The 25638-nt window shown below is 43.1% G+C and overlaps 1 protein-coding gene across 1 annotated transcript in view; it reads left to right on the forward strand.

Annotated features, from left to right (window-relative positions):
- The window catches only part of LOC309394248 (sodium- and chloride-dependent GABA transporter 2-like), a gene marked incomplete at its 5' end in the record, with an annotated part of 216712 nt that overhangs the window by 116839 nt on the left and 74235 nt on the right, over nucleotides 1-25638 (forward strand). Inside the window, one exon of the mRNA XM_081957155.1 lies at nucleotides 13285-13413. Of the gene's footprint in view, nucleotides 13414-25638 lie in introns of the transcript that reaches the window.

Consider the following 25638-nt stretch of genomic DNA (forward strand, 5'->3'; position numbering starts at 1 on the left):
CAGTTTCCAAGCAGCCCTCATTGGCTGATCCAATTGTCATGTCAATTCATTGGCTGACCTTGTTACCATGTCCCTGCCAAGTCAGGAACTCTCATAAACACTGACAGAAGTTCTCTGCAGTAATATCACAACTTTACAATGTAGTAAGGCAGAACGAGGCTGGCACTGTTATGGCCCTTTTTCAATAGAGGGGCCATAGCAAGGGGCCCAGTGTCATCACACTTCTCATGATGATGTAATTTTAATCATTTGTGTGATGATGTCATGGCAGAGCCTAAATCACAATACCTGGTAACAGATACTTGAGGGAGGGCATAGCCAAAATAGAAAATATATAAATTTTAGATGCTTAGATGAGCCTGAAATGTTTAGAACGATTGAAAAAGCATCAAATCCTTTCTCAGGAAAATTCTCAAGAAAAAAATAATAATGTTTTACATCTAGACCTTATTATCAACTGTCAGCCATCTGCTTTTGAATCCGCAGGGAGCTCATCAAAACTTCAATGTCGCTAGGGCAGCAAAGAGTGGCAAACCCACAGATGGGTATAACCAGATTAGCTTGGTCTACTTTGTGTGGTTAATAGTGATAGTCAAACCTCATTCAAACTGGGCTGCTGGTGGAAATAGAGAAGGGAAACTGCAGCTTGTATGAACTACAGCAACAAGACTGCCTGGTGCTACCATTGTCAGGATTAACCATATTTCTGTTCTGAGGCTATGGTCCCTCTAAGACAGGGGTGTCCAAACTTGGGAACTTTAAGACTTGTGGACTTCAACTCCCAGAATTCCCCAGCCAGCATGGCTGGCTGGGGAATTCTGGGAGTTGAAGTCCACAAGTCTTAAAGTTCCCAAGTTTGGACACCCCTGCTCTAAGAGATGCATGCACACAGCTCATGAAACCCCCCCCCCCCACACACACACCAACAGCAGCGCCCCAGCTGAGGAGTTCCAAGCGACCCTGACTGCTACAATTAAATTGAGGCAGCCAATTTTGAGCCTAACGTTTGTTGCTGATTGGTAACTAAGTTTATTGTTATTACGATTTAAACTCAATTTTGTGACTGCCCAACTGCATTTGTGGGTTTCATGAGTCCAGAGGAGAGATATGACATTAGAAGCATCTTCTTTATCTCTCTGAATTTGCTTCTTTCTAAAACCAGAAAGTTTCTTCCAGAGAAGAAAAGATATGGTGAAATTTGCTAGAAATCGTGCAAGTAAGGAGCTGCGCATCAACTTGCTTACAAGCCCCATTTCCCCCCAACATGGCTCCAAATTGGAGTGTGATTTATATCAGTCCTGTAATTCATGTGGATTTACCCAGGTGAGCAATTTCAACAGAAGAGAATTTTTCAACCAAAAAATAAGTGGGCAGGAGAGAGAAAGAGAGCAGTTAATGCTTCTGCAGGTCTCTGAAATATTCAGTGGGATTGCCTATTATTATCTGATATCATCATTATCATCGTCTTCTTTTATTGACCTCCTAATCCCTTGCAGGGTGGAGTCTGGGCAATTGAGCGGAGCTGAATGTTTACTGGCCGGATGCCCTTCCTGTTGCCAATGAGGAGTTATATTCAGCAGATATATTCTCATCGTGCCCAGAGAGAGAAATATCTGCCTCTACCTAGGATTGAATTTATAGCCTCCCAATTGTGAGTCAAGAGCTCCTCCACTAGGCCACTGTACCACTCATATTATTAGCTGATAGCTGGGCAGAAATTGTGTATTTTGTTTAAAAGAGGATCTATGACTTAAACCTGCTAGTTTTGGGTAAGGCAAGAAAATTCCTGAAGATGGGGATATCTTTTTTTAAAAAAATAATTTTTATTAAATGTTTTGATCTTTAAAAACAATAGGGAAGACACAGCAAAGAAAAAACACACAATAAGACAAAACAAAACACAGAACATACATAACAATATACAATAATTTTACAGCTTTCTCTATCGGCTTTCCTTCTTAGCTTTTATAATTCTCCCTTCTGCATTGCCTTCCTCTCACTATAACCTTGTCCTATGATTTAACAAACATAGTATTAACACTTGTAATAGTATTCATTATTTATATTCATATATTTGTATTCTCTATTTTCTGTCTTGGCTTCTGTTTTCTAGCCACTTGGGGCTAGATGGGGATATCTTACAGAGCTTTGAAATTCTATTTTGCCACACTCTCCGTCTGTTTTATTAGCTATAATAGAGCAATTATTACTGGACTAAAGTTATATAACTTAAGGATTAGTGATAGTTGGAAGACAGTTAAAAGAAAATCAAATTATCGGTCAGATCATTAATTCATTATGGAGAGTTATCCCCTCTCCACTTAAGGACTGGCGAGATGCTATACATGTCAATCTGTTCAGATAAGACATTTAGATAGGACTCAGGAATTCATCTCCTGTGCTTTATAGTAGGCTTACTGGAGGGAGTAAATAAAGCTTTGGATCTTCATGATGAATAAAATGTCTGTTTGGATTTCCGACTGCCTACTGACTCTGGGCAGGAGTTAAAAGATCCAGAGAGATTTACAGGAAACCTTGCTGTGGCTGGTTAAGGGGACTTCCTGAAATGAATATCTTTCCATGCAACAGTCAGCTTTGTCCTCATTATAGTTTCATTAGGGTTTGATTTTGAAGGGCCAATTTCCGGTGATGAACCAGAAAAAAAAGAGCATGGATACCTTGGATTGCTATCTACGAATGACATAGCAAATCACTTTTGTTCACATGGCTGATATCACGTGCTGATTAAGCAAAAAAAAAAAAAACAATTTAAAAGGCGAATAACCTTTCTAGTTAGCAATTTGTGTGATAGCATTGACACACAGGGCTTCGAAATGCTCCAATAAAAGTTTAATATTTAAAAACAGGATGGGAAAAAAAAATCTCTAGGATATGTATCTGAGGAAAGGACCATAGTTCATTGGTTCAGTCACTGATGGCTTTTGGCTGTTGGTACATTTTATTATGCCCTTGTATAATATACAGTCACAAAATATATCTATATACTGTATATCAGAAGGCGCATTCGGTGAGAGGCTATTCCTCTACTTCTCCTCTACCTTCTATGACAGGGGTGTCAAACTTGATTTCATTGAGGGCCACATCAGGATTGTGTTTGGGGGGGGCATGGCCAGGGTCGGTGTGGCCAGCTTGATGTCACTCATGTTGGGGGTGTCTGTGGAGGCCCAAGTGCTCTGCCAGTGAAAATGGGCTCCCGAGCTCTGTTTTCGGCTGCGCTGGCCTCCTGTAACCTTCGGCACTCCCCAGCACTGTTTTTGCTGGCAGAGGCACTGCGGGGCGGTCCTTTGTTGTTTTCAGGGCAGCCTTGCAAGCCAGATCTAAGCACCCCGCGGGCTGGATCCAGCCCCCGGGCCTTGAGTTTGACAATACGCCTGATATTGTCTGCCATTCGACCCTATCATTATGGGGAGAGAGTAGTAGGACACCTTTCTAAGGAAAGCACTGGGTTACATCTATTTGCCAATGTTGTTTTCTTAGAAGTTCTGTGTAGCAATAGCACTTAGACTTATAGACCGCTTCATAGTGTTTATACAGCACCCTCTAAGCGGTGTACAGAGTCAGCGTATTGCCCCCAACAATCTGGGTCCTCATTTTACCCACCTTGGAAGGATGGAAGGCTGAGTCAACCTTGAGCCGGTGAGATTTGAACTGCCAAACTGCAGCTAGCAGTCAGCTGAAGTAGCCTGCAGTATTGCACTCTAACCACTGTGCCACCTCGGCTCTTAGCCCTACATTGGACCAAGAGACATTATTATAAAACCAGAGAGTGCTAGAGATTGGTGCTTTGCTTCCCATTTAACTTTTTTTTAAAAAAAACATTCAAATGTTTATTTTTAATTAGAGTCAGAGCAGATACGAAACTGACAGATGCCAGTGGAGCTGCCCTCCAGCATCTTATGAACCTCAAAGTGCTTCCCCATCTTGAACTGCAGATTTCAATGGGGTTTCTCGCATAATATAATAGACACTGTTCTAGGAATTTCTCTAAGCACAGAAAACATGTTATGTGGCATTTCTGGTCTTAGCCAATGGAAATGAAAATGGTGGCATTCATAATACAGCAGCTGTTTCCCCGGCTGGCTGGGGAATTCTGGGAGTTGAAGTCCACAAGTCTTAAAGTTCCCAAGTTTGGACACCCCTGACCTAGATAATTATCCAATCTCATTCACCCTTGTTTTTATTTTTATTTTTAAACTTTATCTTTCTAGTGACATTGCAAAGGTTTCCCAACACTGGAAGCTAAGACACTGCTAAGAAATTGCTTGGCAAACCATATGGGTGGGGTGTAAAATGTACACAATAAATAATAGGATTATTGTGCTTGCTGATTGAATAAGAAAGGTATGGAGAGTACTTTTAGATTGCCAGATGTTCTTAGAATTTTAGATATTTTTTTTTTTTAGAAAATCTGTTTGCCGACCTTAAACAACTTTGGATCGTTGCCTGTAAGTGATGGGCTGGAACATTTAAATTATCACCCATTGGCATGGTGGCTAGACTGTTGCCTTTGGAGCATTGAGACAATTTCAAATATATGTGTTGCAAATATATGTACAGTGTCCTGATTTCCTGGAAGAAACCTTATACTGTATATATAGAGGTCCATTTTTAACGTATTTATGACAATCTATCTTAATAGACTGGTAGCTATAAGAGAAAAAGTGAGATTTTAAATGAAGATTAATGAAATAAATAAAGGGTCGCAATTTATTTTTCCAGTGAGATTAATGGGATTTAGAAGGTTTGGTTGAGTATGTGTTTTGCTTTCATTATAACAAGAAAACTTGTCCATTTTCTATGGTATATTATTAAAACCAGTTTTGGCCAGCAAATTAATTAGATTTGTTCCCTTCTAAGGTCTGTTTTTTAATTAAGAATATTTGTCCAATAATCTATTAACATATTGATTAAACACATGTTAAATTTGTACAATTTGGAATAAAAATTATCTAAGATGTGCTCATAATTTGATATAATTCATATATTTGTACTGTCTCAGAAATCATTTAAATAAACTGCTTGAATTAGTCAATATTTATTGAAGGTTTTCCCCAATGCCAGATTCATTTAAAGGTTTTCTTCTTATAGATTATCACTCTAGTTATAATCTAACTATAAATGCATGAAAATATTGCATTGATTGATTAAACCGCAGGCCATAGATAGATACTAAACAATAACAGATACTGTAGAATGATGCTTCATAAATATGCAACCACATAGCAACTTTATCATAAATTGATAAATTGAAATGGTTGAGAAGGTGCAACAAATTAATATGAACTGATGCTTAACTGCCCGTAATATTGAGTTGAGTTGATACATTTTTCTTCTTAGGAAAATGCTATAATAACAGGTTTAGCAATGGTATTCTTGCATTTTAAAAGATTTTAAAACAGGTTTCTCCCTCTGGGCACCATGCAGAGATATAAGATGGCAATTCTAAGAAGTCCCACCTCCAAATGCTCAGAGTTATAAAATGCCAACCAAATGGGAAAGCATTGGATTAACAAGATTACCTTGATTGATTGATTGATTAACTGTATGCCCTCAAGTCATTGTTGACTCTTGATTTCATTGAGGGCTGCATCAGAGTGGTGTGGCCCAGTTGGGCATGGCCAGCTCAACATCACTTGTGTCGGAGGCACCCCTCCCAGGCTCTGTTTTCGGTTGTGATGGCCCCCTGCAGCAGTCTGCCAGTGAAAACGGAGCTCGGAGAGTTGTGCATGGCAGAGTCCTGCAGGAGGCCGTTACAGCCAAAAACGGAGGCTGGCAGGGGTGCCCCCAACATGAGTGATGTCAAGCTGGTAGAGACACTGTGGGCTGTTTCCGGGGCAGCCTCACCGCCCAGATCTAAGCACCCTATGGGCTAGATCCACCCCATAGGCCTTTAGTTTTACACCCCTGACATAGGTAGATTACCTCTGTGGATTATGGTCTGTAGATTATGTCTGTAGATTAATCATAGGTAGATTATAATCTGTTTCTAACAGCCTTCTCCAGAGAACTGGGTCTTTGCATAATTGTAGGATAATTTGAGCATGGTCATTTGTGTGTCAAGTGAGAAACCATTTCTGCCAGCAAAAATGGAGCTCAGGACTTCCGCCTGCATCCATCACAAGCTCTGTTTTCACTGGCAGAGGCACAGTGGGCCGGTCCTTCACTGTTTTCAGGGTGGCCCCATGAGGCAGATCTAAGCAACCCGAGGGGCCAAATCTGGCCCCCAGGCCTTCAGTTTGATCTATAGCAGTGATGGCAAACCTTTTTTGGCTCGGGTGGCAAAAGCGGGGTGAGTGCAAGGGGGTCGTGAGCAGGTGTGCGACACCCATAATGCTATGCGCACAACTCCAGCACACATGCGCGCACCACCAGCGCTCCTCCAAGTTTTTGGCATGCTTTTTTCTCCCCAGGCTCCAGAGGCTTTCTAGGAGCCTGGGGAGGGTGAAAACAGCCCCCCCCGGAGGCCCTCCAGAGGCTTCAGGAGCTTCCTTGAAGCCTCCAGAGCACAAAAGACCGGCCCTAAAAGCAAACCGGAAGTTTGGGAATGGATATCCAGTTTGCTCTTAGAGCCGGTTTTACCCTCTGGAGCCTTCAGGGGCTGTTCAGAAGTCTGTTCCCGAACTTCCGGTTTGCCCGTAGGGCCGGTGTTCAGGGAAGCCTCCGGAGGGCGAAAAATGGCTTCAAAGTCAGCTGGCCAGCACGTGCATGCATGCTAGCCAGCTGACAGGGCAACCCTCACATGCCCTGACAAACGGCTCCGCGTGCCACCTGTGGCACGCATGCCATAGGTTCACCATCACGGATCTATAGAATTAAAAAATGCTTTCATGGCTCCAAGTGGCCTTGGTTCAAATATGTAGCATTCTGTAGTTGGCATATTTGATGTAGTCCTCGCTGGTTACATTGGTATAAGGATAAAAGGCAAAACACCAAAAATTTCCTTGGCCTCCTTTCAGAAAACCCTCCCTTAACCCCTGACCAACATTAGTAGGCAGGGCTTGGATGGAATGAATTGTTTGCTATGTCAATTTATGCCCACTTCCCAACTAAGATTGCCCTATCAATCCTTTAATATAACCCATGATAAAGAAATACAACCTTTGGGGAGTTTGACCTTTTGAGACAAAGATCTTTTAAATATCTTGTGCAATTTCTCAGCTGTCATTATCTGTCTTGGTCTAATGTGCTTGACTCAGAACAAAGGTGATACGATTTCTTCAGTTTTCTATCATCTCTCAGGCATCCTTGAGGGGAGGGGGACGAAAGGATACAGTAGATGGGATTGTGTAAGCCCCAAGAGAGGGTCCTTCTCTTGAGACCCTGTTGGAGAATTTTCCCCTCCCCTGGAGAAACTTAATGAAATGATCCATTCATTTTTGTTTCTTTCTTTATTGAATTCATATTCTGCTTTTGCGTTTGCGTTGTTGGAAGAAATGTCCTTCTGGGTTCAGCTCCAAGTAGGGAAAAAGACACTGGAAACATGGAGGCTGCTTGGAAAAATGGTTTAATGGTGGACAGGATCACATGGTTTGAGGTCCTGAACAGAAAAGGGGGACCACATGCTTCCAGATGTTTGGTGAAGAAGAAAAGAGAAAAAAGGGCTGAAAGATCCTGGCTTTATACTCTCTGTTCGGCCCCACCTCTCTGTTTCCTGTTTCTGTGTAAGAAATGTATTCTGATTGGTTATCAAACTCCCATGGGGCCATGCAGGGGCAACTCTTTAGGTTGTGCTTTGAGTCCAAGTTTGGTTGGGCATTGCTTTTTCCCAGGTGCCCTGTGGTGAGAGGGGTAAAGGGCTAATGCTATCATGCCTTAATCCCATCACCCTGGAGCTAAAGGGGGATCTTTGTTATGTAGAATAGACTGGCCCAGGCTTTTTTAACGGCCCATTAACAAAGGTCGGGGCTATTAAGAGTGAGTCCTGGCAGATATATTTTAACTGGGTAATTTTAATTGGGTATTTTTTAGGATTGTTGATATACTGTTTTTAATCTACTTTACCTTGTACAGTGTCGTATTGCCTCCTCTTCTATGTTTTTTATGTTTGTATGTTTGTGTTCCATTTTATCTGTTTTATTTGACTGTACACCGCCCCGAGTCCCTTTGGGGAGAGGGGGTGGTATAAAAATCGAAATAAAGGTAAAGGTAAGGTAAAGAGTCTGTTTCCTACCTAGAAACATGTTTCCCCATTTCTTATCCAGGGAAATATAATATTCTGCCTTTTCAATATTTCCCAGGATATTTCATTTTTCTAGGAGAGGGGTGGGTGCTAACTTCCTACAGTGTGAACATGCAAGCCATCTTGCTCTAAATAAATATAAGAATTAGATTTAGCAACGGAGGCATCTTCAGCAGGGTCTCACCTGCTCATCTAAATAACTTTAGAATTTCAAAAATAACCCTACAATTTAACTTGTGCTGGTAGGCAAACGGCAGCCCGTGCAGATCTTTCAAGATCTTGAAAGTCCTAGTGGACAACCATTTAAATATGAGCCAGCAGTGTGCAGCAGCTGCCAAAAAAAAGCCAACACAGTTCTAGGCTGCATCAACAGAGGGAGAGAATCAAGATCACGTGAAGTGTTAATACCACTTTATAATGCCTTGGTAAGGCCACACTTGGAATACTGCATTCAGTTTTGGTCGCCACAATATAGAAAATATGTGGAGACTCTAGAAAGAGTGCAGAGAAGAGCAACAAAGATGATTAGGGGACTGGAGACTAAAACATATGAAGAACGGTTGCAGGAACTGGGTATGTCTAGTTTAATGAAAAGAAGGACTAGGGGAGACATGATAGCAATGTTCCAATATCTCAGGGGTTGCCACAAAGAAGAGGGAGTCAAGCTATTCTCCAAGGGACCTGAGGGTAGAACAAGAAGCAATGGGTGGAAACTAATCAAGGGGAGAAGCAACTTAGAACTGAGGAGAAATTTCCTGACAGAACAATTAATCAGTGGAACAGCTTGCCTCCAAAAGTTGTGAATGTTCCAACACTGGATATTTTTAAGAAGATGTTGGATATCCATTTGTCTGAAGTAGTGTGGGGTTTTCTGCCTAGGCATGGGGTTGGACTAGAAGACCTCCAAGATTCCTTCCAACTCTGTTAATCTATTCTAAGATAAATGTGTTGTGATCCATGTCTTTTGCTTATTTTACACCAATTTTTTCCTGGATAGTTTTGAAAAGTATCCTTTAAAGCACTTTGCGGAAGTGAAGACATTTAAAACCTTGATACATGTCATATGAAGTTGAGGCTGTTATAATAGATGGAGTTGTGCACAGATGCTTCTTGCTACTTGAAAAACTGAAGAGCCCTTTCAAATCACGAACATGGTTTTTCTTCAGAAACGTAACCTCATCCGCAACAGGCATCTTTTCCGCCCTTAAGACACACCATCTCCCTGCCCACACATTCAAGAGAGAATTTCAGAAGGTCATTCATCCCCAGCTTTTATTTTAAATATTTTAAATAATGCAGCAACATTTTTTTTAAAAGCCACATCTAATGAACATTAATCTTTGTCCTAACTATTGAACCTTCAGAAGTCTTGATACTTCTTTAAGTTAATTTTAACTTAATTAAAAATATATTTTATATGCCATCTCTCAGATAAACATTTCAGGCGTAACAAAGTAATTAAACACATACTGATAACGTATCTCAATGTATTATACTGCAATTTTACCAGTGAGCGGATAAGGTAAAGATTTCCCTTGCACATATGTGCTAGTCCTTCCCATCTCTAGGGGGCGGTGCTCAACTCCGTTTCAAAGCCAAAGAGCCAGCACTGTCTCAAGACGTCTCCATGGCCAGGTGGCTGGCATGACTAAATGCCGAAGGCGCACAGAACTCTGTTAGGTGGTTCCTATTTTTCTACTTGCATTTTTACATGCTTTTGAACTGCTAGGTTGGCAGAAGCTGGGACAAGTAATATAATACAATACAATAGCAGAGTTGGAAGGGACCTTGGAGGTCTTCTACTCTCACCCCCTGCCTAGGCAGGAAACCTTATACCGTTTCAGACAGATAGCTATCCAACATCATCTTAAAGACTTCCAGTGTTGGGGCATTCACAACTTCTGGAGGCAACTTCTGTTCCACTGATTAATTGTTGTAAGTGTCAGGAAATTTCTCCTCAGTTCTAAGTTGCTTCTCTCCTTGATTAGTTTCCACCCATTGCTTCTTGTTCAACACTCAGGTGCCCTGGAGCATAGTTTGACTCCCTCTTCTTTGTGGCAACCCCTGAGATATTGGAACCCTGCTATCATGTCTCCCCATGTCCTTCTTTTCATTAAACTAGACATACCCAGTTCCTGCAACCATTCCTCATATGTTTTAGCCTCCAGTCCCCTAATCATCTTTGTTGCTCTTCTCTGCACTTTCTAGAGTCTCCACATCTTTTTTTACATCGTGGCGACCAAAACTGAATGCAGTATTCCAAGTGTGGCCTTACCAAGGCATTATAAAGTGGTATTAACACTTCACGTGATCTTGATTCTATCCCTCTGTTTATGTAGCCTAGAACTGTGTTGATTTTTTTGGCAGCTGCTCCACACTGCTGGCTCATATTTAAATGGTTGTCCATTAGGACTCCAAGATCCCTCTCACAAGTAATGGGAGCTCACTCTGTTACGCGGCGCTAGGGATTCGAACCATTGAATTGTTGACCTTTCTCATCAACAAACTGAGCCAAAAACTCTTTCTCTCTGGCTTTGGTGGAAAAAAACATTCAACACACACACACACACACCTGTCTGGGTTCCATGAGACATCCTTCTACAGTTCACAAACTTGCAGGACAAAATATTTAAAAAACTGGGAAAATTAAAACACTCAGTGGTCTCCAGAGAAAGAATTGTGTAGATGAAGAATTACACTAAGAAGGTTCCTTTCCAGCCACATCTTATCACAGATGTTGTCCATGAAAAAGTATGCTGGCATGGGAACAAGCGTTAATTTAAATATCCGGACTTGTCAAATTCTCTACCTCCTATCTTTTTTTAAAAAAAAAGAAAGGAAGAAGAAATGGGGCTAAGGACATTTCTGTAACTTAATTTGAGGTATTTCCTTATTCAGAATTTCCTGTTTGATTTTCAGTTAACAATGTGTAGATATCTGCTAGAAAATTATTCACTTTAGTGATATGCTTGACCTAGGGGTGAAGGACCTTTATTGGATGAAGTGTCAACTTTTCTCCTTGCGTACTTCATGGAAGCTAAGATGTTTCCTGGTATATTTCGTGAGAATTGGATATCATTAATATCTTCCACACCTCTTAGACTCGGTGATCAGGCATGTCTCTTCCACCAAAACTAGCTAGCTATGTGATCTTCTGTGTACGGGCAAAAGAACAACCATTATAGAGAGAACTGGCTTTGAGAAGATAGTACTGAGGTGGGCTATATTATAAAGCATTGTGAAAAGAGACTTATTATCTGCGACCTTGTAGGTTTTAGCCTTTCTGCATAACTGTTCCATAACCTCCATAACTGTCTGGTTTGGCTCTGCAACCAAACAAGACAGACACAGACTTCAATGGATAATTAGATCTGCAGAAAAAACAATTACTGCCAACCTCCCTTCCATTGAGGTCCTGCATATTGCACGACTCAAAAAGAGGGCTGTGAAAATATCTACAGACCCCTCACATCCTGGACCTAAATTGTTTCAACTTCTACCCTCAAAATGATGCTATAGGGCACTGCACACCAGAACAACTAGACACAAGGACAGTTTTTTTCTCCCATGCCATCACTCTGCTTAATAACTAATTCCCACAACACTGTCAAATAATTTACTAAGACTGTATTACTATTATTCTTCTCTTCCTTCCTAGTACCTATCTCTTCCCACTTATGACTATAACTATGTTGCTTGTGTCTTTCAATTTATATTTATTTGTTTACTAGTACGATTTGATAGCTTTAGTAACTTTGACTATCACTAAGTGTTGTATCTTTTTATTCTTGATGAATGTATTTTATTTTCCTTATGTACACTGAGAGTATATGCACCAAAGACAAATTCCTTGTGTGTCCAATCACACTTGGCCAATAAAAAAATTCTACTCTATTCTATTCTATTCTATTCTATTCTATTCTATTCTATTCTGTTCTGCTCTGCTCTGCTCTGCTCTGCTCTGCTCTGCTCTACTCTATATAAAACATATGAACAACGGTTGCAGGGAGTCTAGTTTAATGAAAAGAAGGACTAGGAATGACATGATAGCCGTCTTCCAATATTGAAAGGACTGCCACAAAGAAGAGGGAGTCAAACTATTCTCCAAAGCACCTGAGGGTAGGACAAGAAGAAATGGGTGGAAACTAATCAAGGAGAGAAGCAACTTAGAACTAAGGAGAAATTTCCTGACAGTTAGAACAATCAATCTGTGGAACAGCTTGCCTCCAGAAGTTGTGGGTGCTTCATCACTGGAGGTTTTTAAGAAGAGCTTGGACAACAATTTGTCTGAAATGGTATCAGGTTTCCTGCTTGAGCAGAGGGTTGGACTAGAAGACCTCCAAGGTCCCTCCCAACCCTGTCATTCTGTTAAATATTAGAAAACACCCTGGTGCCTCTTGCCTAGCATTCTCTGAACATTGGCCAGGCAGGAGAAAAAAAAAAAACAACAGAAGACAGCTAGACTGTTCAATGAAGAGAAACTCTCTTCAGCTCCCCTGTCAATGTGGAAAGTCTGCCAATAGCCCTTGGGCTGTGTTTCCTTCAAAGGGCTATTGTAGGGCTAATATCCACGCCTGAAATTCCTGAAGGAAAACAAGGCAGGGAATACAAATGAAATCCCTAACGCAATGTTCCAGATGCAGGGGGGAAATGGGGGGCAAGCATGCACACACACACACACACACACACACAGACACATTTCTATCCCAGGGCTGTATTTGTGGTCTTGAACCCCAGACCCTTCCAAAGAGGCTCCTTTGCAAGGACGTGCAAAAGGCCCCTCTCCTTCCCTCCTCAATATACCCTTAAGGCGTTCATTCTTTGTGTTTTGTCTGCCAGCCAACCTGCCTGCCCTCCCCACCCACCCTCTTACATAACTTCATAAAGGGGAGAAATATTATGAGACTGGAGCGGCTGTGGGTGACTCCTCTTCTTCATCCCTCCCTCCCTTTGCAACCAAACATCCAAACAAGCAGATACATGCTTCCTCCCAGACCTTCCTCCCCCTCCCCCCAAATCTCTGGTGATCATTTATTTGAAAAAATCACTTGTGGTGCTAGGGGAGGGAAAGGAGGAGGGGAGAGGGAGGAGCAGCAGACACGCTGTTTGCTCAAACAACGCTTTTTCCCCTCCACATGGCCCTGAACCTCCCCTGTTAAACTTTTCATTCTACTCCACAGCTGATTTCTAGGGGGAAGAAGTTAAGAGCAGAGGTGAGTGACTCTTCCGTTTGCCCGTTCCATGTTTGGTAACCTGATTGAACTTATAATTCTGGGCGGGCGAGGGAACGCGAGCAGTAGCGTAAAGCAATCTTTATTTCCCCTAGTCATTAGTTTACTCAGTGCGAAAAGCCAGGTCTTCCGGGGGATTGATTGCTTTGTTAGGGGCTGAAGAAAATGAGCTGGTTGGAGGGTAGCTTCCAGCAAACCTTTTCTTTCGATGGTATCTTTCCACCAAAGCTAGAAGGTGAAAGGAGCCAAAGAGATGAGGCAAGACCCTGGAGAGATGGGAATTGGGCTGTGGGGGGAACAGACGAATGTGTATTTTGCAGCTCTGCGTAGAACAGCATTGTAGGAGACGCTGAGCTGCCAGCAGTGGCAAGGATTCAGGAGAAAGAGGCAGGATGAGTCTTGCTCCTGGAAAGGAGAGGCAGGCTGGGATGCTGGCAAGCAATGCTCAAGGAAGTCAAGGGTGACAAATAAAGCAGCAAAGGCCACACGGATAAGTAGGATTGGAAATCTGGACTGGGAACTGGTTTGTCTTAAAATGAGAAACCAGGTTGACTCTCTCTGTGTCCTGCCACCCTTGACAGATTGTTTCATGAAAGCAGGTTCTAAACCTGGTGACTATTATTTTCCAAACTTAACAGAGCGGTGGCTCTGTGGCTTAGACGCTAGCTGAGCTTGTCAATCAGAAAGGTCAGCAGTTCACCAGTTTGAAACCCTAGTGCCGCGTAACAGAGTGAGCTCCCGTTACTTGTCCCAGTTTCTGCCAACCTAGCAGTTTGAAAGCATGGAAAAATGCAAATAGAAAAAATAGGAAACACCTTTGGTGGGAAGGTAGCAGCATTCCGTGCGCCTTTGGCGTTGAGTTGTGCCAGCCACATGACCACGGAGATGTCTTCGGACAGCGCTGACTCTTCGGCTTTGAAACGGAGACGAGCACTGACCCCTAGAGTTGGAAACGACTAGCACATATGTGCAAGGGGAACCTTTACTTTTACCTTTAACAGAGCTAGGGGGAGCAAGGAATGCTTCCACTCCACGCATCAAAGTCTGTGGGATGCCAACTTGGCTTTTTAGCGTTGGCCAAGGAAGATGATCTTCCATCTGGCATAGCTTAGGAGAAGCTGCATAATGTAGGTAATGCCATGTCCCTCGAGAGAAGGACTAGCTGGGCCACCAAGGAGTTATAGCCAGGAAGCTGTTAATGCTGTTCCTGAGGCAGCTGCTTCTTTTGGCTAATATTTGGGCTACCTCTAGTTGGCTCTGACTGGCCCCATGTCCAAAAGGGCCCATTTAGGATGGAAAGATTGAATCCGATACCAGGGTCTATGACTGTTAACAGCTGTATTGTTCTTGCGTGATGGGAAATACTGTTATTATTGCACATGTTTCAAGGATACGAGAATGAATTCTTATATCTAGGGCCGTGATGGCAAACCTACATCACGTGTGCTGGAAGTGGCACGCAGAGGCATCTCTCTGAGCACGCCAGCCATCACCCGTTGCTCTTCTGGTTTCTGGAGCGCACATGCACGCTGGCCAGCTGGTCTTCACACTCGTGGGAGCACCAGAAACTGGAAAAGCAGCTCCCTGGCGTGCTTGCGGGAAGCTGAGTTTCTGTCTTTCGGCGTGCACATGCACACCAGCCAGCTGTTCTCCTGGAAACTGGAATAACAGGTGACCAGCGCACATGCACATACTGGAAACCAGAAGCTTAGCTGTGCACTGCAGGAACTGCTCTTTTGGTTTCCGGTGCTCCCGCATGCTCCCGCTCACTCCCGCACTCTCCTGCACTCCCATTTTGGCACTCGGTGTCGATAAGGTTTGCCAACACTGATTTGGGTATAGGAGAGGACAAGTGAAGACTGATTACTCTACTTCTGTTCTCATGGATTACTTCTGGTTTTTTTTTCTTGAATGTAGGATTCTTTTAAATAACAGAGGTGAATGATCATTCCATATATTTGTGTGTGTGTTTAGGTGTGCATTTTTTCCTCTCCCAAACTAGTAGTTTTTTTTTAAAAAAAATCTATTGGGATGGTGGCATGTGTAAATCAATTTTATTGCCAAACATACTTGTAAAAACATTTTTTGTGACTTTCTTGGAAGAGGGAGGTGATGCAGAACTGCATCGCAAAAGCTAGCAAAATACCAATTCTGAACAGTCATTATTTTTAAATCTGTGCATAAGGTATCCTGAATCCACATAGCGTCTTCCAGATGTATTCGATTACAATTGCCACATTTCCCAGCAAAACACAACCAGCATCTGGAAGGCTCTGGGGACGGAGGAGGTTTATTGAGAAGCTATGGATCAAATGAGTTTTCAGTTCATACAGATGACTGTTTATGAATAACATATGGCTGGAGTACATGGGGAACTTAACAGCCTTAGAAATGTTGGAGAACCGTCCCTTCCCATTGGTTCTGCTTTCAAGGGAATGCAAGTTGACATCTCAAATTCTGAACTGTATGATCCAGGGCTAAGAATAACTGAATATACCCTTGGAACTGAACTTTTTGTATGCTGCTGGAGCAATTTTATCCAGCAACAAGTTAGCTTATATACTTTGGATCCTCCAGGCATTGTCATTTAGAGACCAAAATCTGCTTATTTGTTAGATTCCGTGGGAACTGGTAGTGAGAATACAGAGAAATGTAGTATAAATCTTTCAGCACCAGCTAATTATGCTATTACAAATCCCAGCCTTTGAAAGCTGGATCTTTATCTTTAAAAAGGTGTGTTATGCAGGATCTTTGTTTCTGCTGGAATAATTTGAACGCTGAATATATGCTTGTCAGAGTAACCTAGTCCAGTGTTTCTCAAGCTCAGCCAGTTTAAGATCTGCCCCATCCTGGCTAGGGAATTCTGAGAGTTGAAGTCTACATAGAGTTACTGGGGTTGAGAAACAGTGAACCAACCCATTAGAGAATTATGGCATTAGGTTCTTAAAGGTGTAGTCTTATACATGTCCATTCAGAAGTAATTCAATGGAACGGTCTGGGATTAAGTCACAATTCAACTGAAGATTTCCTCCGGCAAAGTATCTTTTTTCCATAAGTTTCTCATCCCCTATGTATTTATATGTCTGCTTAATAAGCTTCCGTATACTTTATTGCTGCAGATGTATATATTTATTGGACATATGGCTGCCTATGTCCTAGGACTGTAGATAGCTCACAACAATCCATAAAACATGGTTAAAAACAAAAGACCCCTTCCTGCAAGACCAAAGATCATTGCAGCTCAACCCCCATCCTAGCCCAATGCTTTAGGGCAGGGGGTCACCAACTTTTTGGACCTCAGGGAATCACTAAATTCATAATTTTAAATCCCGCGGACCAATAATATGATCTGCCTAATGACTGGCTGGGTGGGCGTGGCTAGGTGGTCATGTGACTAGGTGGGTGTGGCCAACTGGATGCCACTCATGTCGAGGGGTGCCTCGCCAGCCCCTACGCGCCCCTCCCCTCCCAGTCACTCCTCGCCTGCCCTCCCGGACTCCTTAGGGGCCCAAAAGGAAACAGCTGCTGGAGCTAAGCAACCACCATGAGAAAGTTGGCAACATAGTTCAAATTGGATCTGGCCGAGAAGGAGGCTCAGCAGAAGCACCTCACTGAGGACTAGGAGCATAGGCTTTCCAAACAGAGGGAAGACCTGCAGGAGGGCAAGGCCAGGTACCTGCACCTGGAGGCTCAGCGGGCTGAGATGGTCAGCCAGTTCCAGGCCATGATGCAGTCTCACTGGAACAAGGCCCTCTGGCTCTTCACCACCAGTGGTGCTTCCCTCCAGCCTTTGCCCAAAGCCCCGCACCAGGAGGCTGAAGCAGACTCCAAGTCGGAATTTCTGCCCCCCTCTGACCCACACAAAAAGACCCCAAAGGGGGAGACTCTCTGCAGCAATACAAACGTTCATTGCATGTATACGGCCCAGGGGCCGTACTTTGAGGATTCCCGATTTAGTGCAATATAAAAAATGCAAATAATTTTTCTGCAGACCACCGAAGTTTTCTCAGGGACCACCAGTGGTCCATGGACCAACAATTGGTGACCCCTGCTTTAGCCTGCAGAATGCTAAAAGGGTAGGGATTCCTGGATTTCATATAGGAAGATGCTCCAAAGCCTAGGCAGTGGGGCAGCCACTGAGGAGGCAAGCTTCTGAGATCCCATCAGCAGCATTTAAGGGAGGGGACCTGGAGCACATCCATCCTAAACTAGAAGGATGGGTTGATACCTTCAAACACAGGCAGTCCCACATGTAATCTGGCTCTGTGCCCTGTAGGGCTGTATAGGTGATATCCAGATCTTTGAATTGCATCCAGAAAGCAACTGGGAACTAATGCATCTCATACAGCAGTGAGTGTTTCTTGGGTGAACTTCAGAGCACTCAAAAATGCACGTGCTGCTTAGTTCTGGAACAGTTGCAACATCTGGATGTCCAAGGACAAACCGTCTAGAGTGCATTGTACAAATGCAAACAGAAGGTGACAAAAGCATGAATGACTATGGACAAGATGTGCCGGTAAATTTGCAAGAGATACTTTAAATAATTTGGTCAATCCTTTAAACAATAACCCATGCCCTACATGCAGTGGTGGGTTCTGGATCCCGTTCCAACTGGTACGTTGGAACGGGCCCGGCAGCGTCCACATGTGCACAGTGCATGCATGCTTCTTACTGTCCAGCGTCTTACTGTCCAGCGACACCTCTATGAGCCTCTGTGACGCTCCAGCTGCTCAGGGGATCATTGTGCAGGCGCTGTATGCCCCATGCGCAGAAGCGCCAAAGACATTAAAGAAAGGTAAAGAGCGAGGGCGGGCGGGCCTTCCGGAGCGCCATACCGGAATGGTACCCAGTGCTCAGGGCAGGCTCCAGTATGCCTGAACCGGGGCGTACCGCTTGCAACTCACTACTGCCTACATGGCATGGGACCAGGGTATCCGAGGAGCTGTCTATCCATGATGGGACAGCCTCCCCTACTTGTGCCAGTGGAAGAGGCCTGCTATAGGTCCTGTCTCCTAAGGTGAAGCAGGTGGGGTTAAGGAGAAGAGCCTTTTCTGCTGTGGCCCCACCGCTGTGGAACATTCTATCACTGGAGGTGAGAACTGCCCACTCCCTTTTGGCCTTCCGGAAGGGTATGAAAACCTGACTTTGCCAGCTGACCTGGAGCCCCAGGGAGGGTGCTCACTGCTGGAGCTGGCAGACAGGGTAAGAAGACTTCTGTCAGGGTTCCAAGTAACACCCCATGAAAGAAGACGCCGAGGCTTGAGGTTCCTCAAAGCTCCATTTTATTAGAGATGTCATGTTGGCACATCTGGGAAAACCCGAATCTGAAAGCTTCCAGGTTTTCCCCACCCAAGTGAAAGCCCAGCACCCACCCCAGTGGTGGGTTGCTCTTACTGTTGCTACCAGTATGCTGATTGCAGTCTGTTCATGCATGCGCCTGACGTGTGCTGCACATGCATGCACAATCCACCGCCCCTGCGACATCCAACTGCTTGTTGGGGCTCACGCAGGCACCACAAGCTGTGTGTAGTGTGCCTTTTGGCATAAATACAGCTCGAGTGCGGGCGGGCGGGCGGGCCAAAAGTGCCACCACACCAGTATGCTCTCAGCTGCTCCAGGCCAATACCGGTACGGCCGTACCAGTCCAAACCGCCAGCAAACCACCACTGATCCACACATCCATTACATGGTCCAATCAGGCACCATCCCAACTGGAGATGCCTCCCAGTCTTGCCACTGCAGGTACAGGGCAAGATGTCCGTGACTCTCTGAGAAAGGAATGTTATTTATATATTTCCCGTACTCCATATAATCCCCCCTCCCATTTTCCCACAGCAGAAAACGTGGCAGGCCTCAAGCCCCAAATGTAAATGACGGTTTCCAGGCCTGACAACTTCATCCCCATCCCGTCCGGCTCTTAGCTTGATTGTAGTATAGTTCTTAATAACATTTTAACTTTATGTTCTTTTCATCTTTTTATTTTATTTGTTTTGTTTTATAACCTGTAAGCCCCCTAGAGTCACCTTGTAGGGGAGGTGGACGGCATAAAAATTTATAATTTAACAAACGAACCAAAATAAATAAATAAATAGAAAATCATTTTAATCTATGTAAGTTCTTACAGTCACATTATCATGAAAAGCAAAGTTGCTACAATCCTCTAGCTTTCGGCTGTATGTTCCTCACACTTGGACTTTACTACTGGAGTTATGCCAGAGCCAGGACTGGCAGTCCTGATCTAAACATTGGCTCACTGGCTTCCAGAGAAATCCAAGTAGGTATTAGCTCAGTTGTGATAAACTATGAAAGGATTGATGCCTTATCATGTGGAGTCTCGTATCTGTCCCAGTATCATTAACTAATGACAGCTATTCAGTTTTTCTTGAATAGATCATCCATGGAAATTCTGTGTAGTCATTTGACGCTCAGCATTCATCCCATTGTCTACATTTGACCTCCCTTTTCTTGCTGCTTAATCAAAAATTTCAAGAATCTCCACCAGCTTATTTTTAAGCATAAATCAAAGGAACAAAGACATCCCAAACACATCCATCTTGTCTATATGTCTACACGGTAGAGCAGGGGTGTCAAACTCAAGGCCCGTGGGCTGGATCCAGCCCGCAGGGTGCTTAGATCTGGCCTGCGGGGCCGCCCGGAAGGAGTGGCCCGTGGTGCCTCTGCCAGTGAAAACAGAGCTAACAGGGGCTGTGTGCGGCCTTTGCAAGCTCCGTTTTTTTTCTAGCAGAGGGTTGCAGGAGGCCATCACAGTGAAAACGGAGCTTGGACCACCACAGGTACCCTGGACACGAGCGACGTTGAGCTGGCCACATCCACTGTGGCTACACACACCATGGCCACACACACCCTGCCCCCCCCCCCCGAGGTCAAAGATAACCCTAATGCCGCCCTCAATGAAATCGAGTTTGGCACCCCTGCTGTAGACAAAAAATGTCAATGGAATGGATTGCAAAAGAAGTCTTCCAGCGACTTCAATGGGAATGGAGTTGCAAGAACTTCAAAGCAGACTTTCCTTGTGAACGAACGGAGGACAAACGTGAATGAAGGCTTTTCCAAGTAATTAATTCAAATCACACACACACACATATGCACATTTGTTTAGGAAAGATGTATACCAAAAATAGTGTTCTTTTTTTTTAAAGAGCACTTAGAGTAAAAGCCTGCATAAAGTATATTTTAAAATATGCTTTCATAATATATCGTATAAATATTAAATAGGGAGTTTTCTTTTGAAAAGGATTCCAAAGACACTTATTTAAAAATGTTGTACTTTAAAGAAAGTTCTGCACAAAAGCATTTTTATTTGTTTGTTTGATGTATAGTTCATACTTCCTCCAGTAATTAAAGTGGAGGGTACATTTTAAAAGATATTCCAGCTGAAAAATTTACTGCCTTATAAATATAAACTTAGTGGAATAAAATAGAATTGTGTGCATGAATATGTATATGCGAAGCTCATATAGTTTCAGAAGCTGCTATTTTTCAGCTTCTGTCTCAATGTTTTCTTTGCAAATTGTGTTTTGTGTTGTGTGTTGTGTTGTGTTGTGTGTGTGTGTATACGGCGGTTTGAATCCATAGCGCCGCGTAGTGAGCTCCCGTTACTTGTCCCAGCTTCTGCAAACCTAGCAGTTCGAAAGCATGTAAAAATGTAAGTAGAAAAATAGGAACCACCCATGGTGGGGAAGTAACAGTGTTCCATGCACCTTCGGCGTTTAGTCATGCCAGCCACATGACCATATAACAAACCAAACACAGATTAAACAGGGCCAGGTTTAACAGAGGAAAAGGCCCAGGAATTTAGAGGAGGAACGCATGTCCTGGCACCATGCAACCATATTACAGGTAGTCCTCAGCTTATGACCACAACTGAGCCCAAAATGTCTGTTGTTAAGTGAGAAATGTGTTAAATGGGTTTTGCCCCATTTTTCAACTTTGCTTGCCACCTTTGTTAAGTGAATCACCGCAGGTATTAAGTTAGTAACATGGCTGTTAAGTGAAACTGGTTTCCCCATTGACTTTGCTTGTCAGAAGGTTACAAAAGGGGGTCGCATGACCCAGAGGCACCGCCACTGTCATAAGTGTGAGTCATTTGCCATGCATCTGAGTTTTGATTGCACGGCCATAGGGATGTTGCAACGGTCGTATGTGTGAAAAATGAACATTAGTCACTGATGTCAGTGCTGTTGCAACTTTGGACGGTCGCAAAGTGCATTTTGTAAGTCGAGGACTTACAAATTATACGTATAATTAATTATACGGACATATGACTTAGATCAGTGTTGGCGAACCTTTTTGGCACCAAATGCCAAAACAGGAGTGCGTGCATGCATGCTGGAAATCGAAAGAGCAAAGAGGAAATCGAAGTGTGCATGCCCGTGCCGGGAAAATGATATTCTGGTTCCCGACATGCGCATGCCCATCGGCCACCTGGCCTTCTGATTTATGGCACGCATACCTGCATGAAGACCAGCTGGCCAGTGTGCATGTGCGCACCGGAAAGCGGAAGACAATTTTTCCCGGTGCGCACATGTGCATTGGGTGGCTGCTCTTCCGGTTTCTGACATTCCTGCATGCATGAAGATCAGCTGGCTAGCGCACCGGAACCCAGAAGAGCAAGATGGCTCTGCGTGCCACTTTTGGCACGCCTGCTATAGGTTCGCCATCGCGGACTTCTGCAAGTCACATTCTCTGTTATACAGGGCTTAAATCTGCCTTTATAACACTTTCACAGTTAGGGAAAATAGCTGAATGTCGATCTACCAAACCTTATCTTTTTTTTCTGATGCCAATATTGTGGACATTTAAGAATGTGACTCATACTAAGTTTTACCAAGTGGATTCCATTTTGCCTCGGGTACGTGTGCCCAGTTCTCCTCTACTGTTCTAACCCTTCCACATGAAGACTTTATACCAGTTAAAAATCAGCTTTGGACATGTCTTAGATGTTGGATTTTGGCATATTCTGTGAGCTTAGTCAGCTTTTTCTGGTTCTGGGCCAGATGATTTGAAAGGAGGCCCTTTATTTTGCAGGACTGGAGCTTGTGGATGGTCTGTTTTCCTCTTTTGGGGAAATACAAACCATGCAACGTTGATTAGGAACTTTGTACTCCCTGACTGCTTGGTATTAATTCCTACTAGAGATTGTGAAATCTCTCTTCCACTATCCTCATTTAGAATACAGAATAACATAATTGGAAGGGACCTTGGAGGCAGTGGTGGGATTCAAACAATTTAACAATGGGTTCTCTGCCCTAATGATTTCTTCCCACAACCAGTTCACCAAACTGCTCAGAAAGTTAACAACCGGTTCTCTTGAAGTGGTGCAAACTGTCTGAATCCCACCACTGCTTGGAGATCTTCTAATCCAACCCCCTGCTCAAGCAGGAGACCCTATACCATTCTGGACAAATGGATCTCTGATATCTTCTCAAAAATGTCCAGTGATGGAGCATCTGCAGCTTCTGGAGGCAAGACGTTCAACTGATTAATTGTTCTCATTGTCACAAAATTTCTCCTTAGTTCTAGTTTGAACTTCTCTTCGATAGGTTTCCATTCATTACTTTTGTCCTGCCCTCAAGTGGTTTGGAAACACTTCTTCTCTGTGATAGACCCTCAAATATTGGAAGATTTTTATCATGTCACCCCAGTCCTTCTCTTCGTTAGACATACCCAGTTCCAGCAACTGTTCATAATATGCTTTAGCCTCCAGCCCCCTAATCATAATCTCATGTTGCTCTTCTTTTCACTCTTTCTAGAGCTTAACCATCTTTTTCTATTGACCAAACCTAGATGCAGTACTCCAAATGTGACCTTACTAAAGCAATATAAAGAGGTACTAATGTGACCTTGATCCTATCCCTCTGTTGAAGTACATAGCTTAGGATGACATTGGCTCTCCCTTCCAATTTGATGTTTTCTCTTTCTATCCCCTCATCTATTTAATATTTATGAAGATGTTGAAGAGTACTGGGCCTAAGAAGAACCTTGGAGTACCCCTCTGTATGCATCCCCCCATGTAGATGTAGTTCCATTGAGGACTACCTCAATGAGTTATGAATCCATCTGATGGTGATGCTGCCTATTCCACGTTTTTTCCTATCTTGCAAGAAATAGGTTTTGATCTACTTTATCAAATGCCTTACCGAAGTCCAAGTATACTCTGTTCACGGCATTTTGCTGGTCCACCAATTTAATCATTTTGTCAAAATATGGTTTGTCTGGCATTTCACCATGGAAAGTTGGGACCAATTCATAAGTCAAAATATTCTTCTCGCTATAAGAAGCCAAACTAATGTTATTCCCATAAGATGCAGATTGGACTCTATCTGAGCACATCCAGTGAAAAAAAACCCCTTCACTTCTCTGCAGAATTGTTAAATTATTAGCACTGTTAGGGATTTCTTCCAATGTAGAATCTGCCTCTCTGCATTTGTGGCTCTGCATCTCGGATTTCAGATTCTCCAAGCGAGCCAAGAAATTTATGGCAGCATGGTGAAGGGAAGGCAGACTTGAGCTCTGTCACTTTATAGCACATCAAACTTCCCAAGTGGAGAATCTAAGGTGATTTGGAGATAAATCTAGAGATCATATAGTTAGGGACAGCAATCTGTTGACTTCCAGTTGGCTGGGTTAATCTGCTCCGTGAGCATTCAATGAGAAAGATCTTATTATTATCCTCTTAAAGTAAATAATAATTAAAACAGTAATAGTGTTACAGTAATTAAAATAGTAATGTATATTTACTTTGTTTCATCCTTAATGGGCCAATGAACTGCCGCTAATCTCAATCATTTCAGTGTGAGGGGAGAAGAAACTCCATTGTGCTGAATGGTTTGCATTTGTAGTAACAACATTTGGAGTGACAGCTCAACTAAATTTCTTTTAGAAAACAATGTTTTTCAATCTCTTCGGCACTGAGGCAATAAGTTGGAGGAGGAATCTGCTCTGAATGAACTTTCAGCTTACCTGGTTAGTCAGATACCATGTCTGTAAGGAAGATCTCTGGAGTTCTTGACAAAAGATGCAGGAAGAGGTGACTCTGGCACAACAAGGCTGATTTGCACAGCAAGTGCAAATTTGTTGATGGAAAAGTAAATGCAAAAGAGTTTGTGGTAGATAAGAAGTATCTCAGCCATTTAGAAAACGGTTTCCACCGATCAGTGGAAGATGCAAATTAGGAAAGAGAATTTGTCTTGGAAAGCTGAAATTGGAATGGGGGGAACATGAGTGATCTAAAAAGAAAGAAACGGAAGAAGGGGGAGTGTTGAGAGACAGAGTTAAAATGATCCACTTGAACCTGTTATCCTTTAGTGTATATTTTTATATGGGACTGTCTTCCAGAGAATGAGCACTCATGTTTCAAAAGGTATCCAGGTTATTCCCCATGAGAATGAGATTGTCTAGAGACCTTCTCTAGGTGCTTAGATTGGATGAGGACAATAACATTGGGCAAGGCTGTTTCTGACAGATCTCAGTGCTACATTATAGGTTTACATGTGATAAAGTTTTCAAATGAACATGGAAACCTGTGGCTAATGCAATAAGTACAGAATAGGTATTAATTAGCATCTTAAGTGCTGTACCTGCCACAGCCCCAGAGTTGTTTTCAAAGGCAATTTCTACTCTCAGATTCTCCAGCCAGAAAGCCATGCTGGCTGTGGGATTATGGGAACTGAATTACAATTGTTATGGACAGAGCCAGAAAAAAAATGCATGACCAATTAAATAATAATAATAATAAATATTTATTTCTTAGCCGCACCCTCTCCCAAAGGACTCGGGGCGGCGTACAGTAAAACATATGAAATAAATATATAGACAAAACATACATATTACAACAACATATACCAAGACATGTACAAGGAGGAGGTCGGCTAATGAATAAAAACAATAAAATGCAATGTTTAAAAACCCCTAAATAATTAAATACAATTAAAATACCCAAATAAAAACCCATCAGGAGCGAAATAGTTAGATCAAAGTTGAGCCAGGCCAGCTACTTGGAATAGGTGGGTCTTGAGCTTTATACGAAAGGAGCGGAGGTCAGAGGTATTCCTAATATCCGGAGGGAGGTCATTCCACAGGGCTGGGCCCGCCACAGAGAAGGCTCTACTCCTAGGCCCCGCCCCCCGACACTGTCTGGTGGACGGCACCTGGAGGAGGCCCTCTCTGTGCGAGCGGATTGGTCGC

This window comes from Natrix helvetica, assembly GCF_964273705.1.
Source record: "Natrix helvetica genome assembly, chromosome: 6".
In the NCBI taxonomy this organism is placed as follows: domain Eukaryota; kingdom Metazoa; phylum Chordata; class Lepidosauria; order Squamata; family Natricidae; genus Natrix; species Natrix helvetica.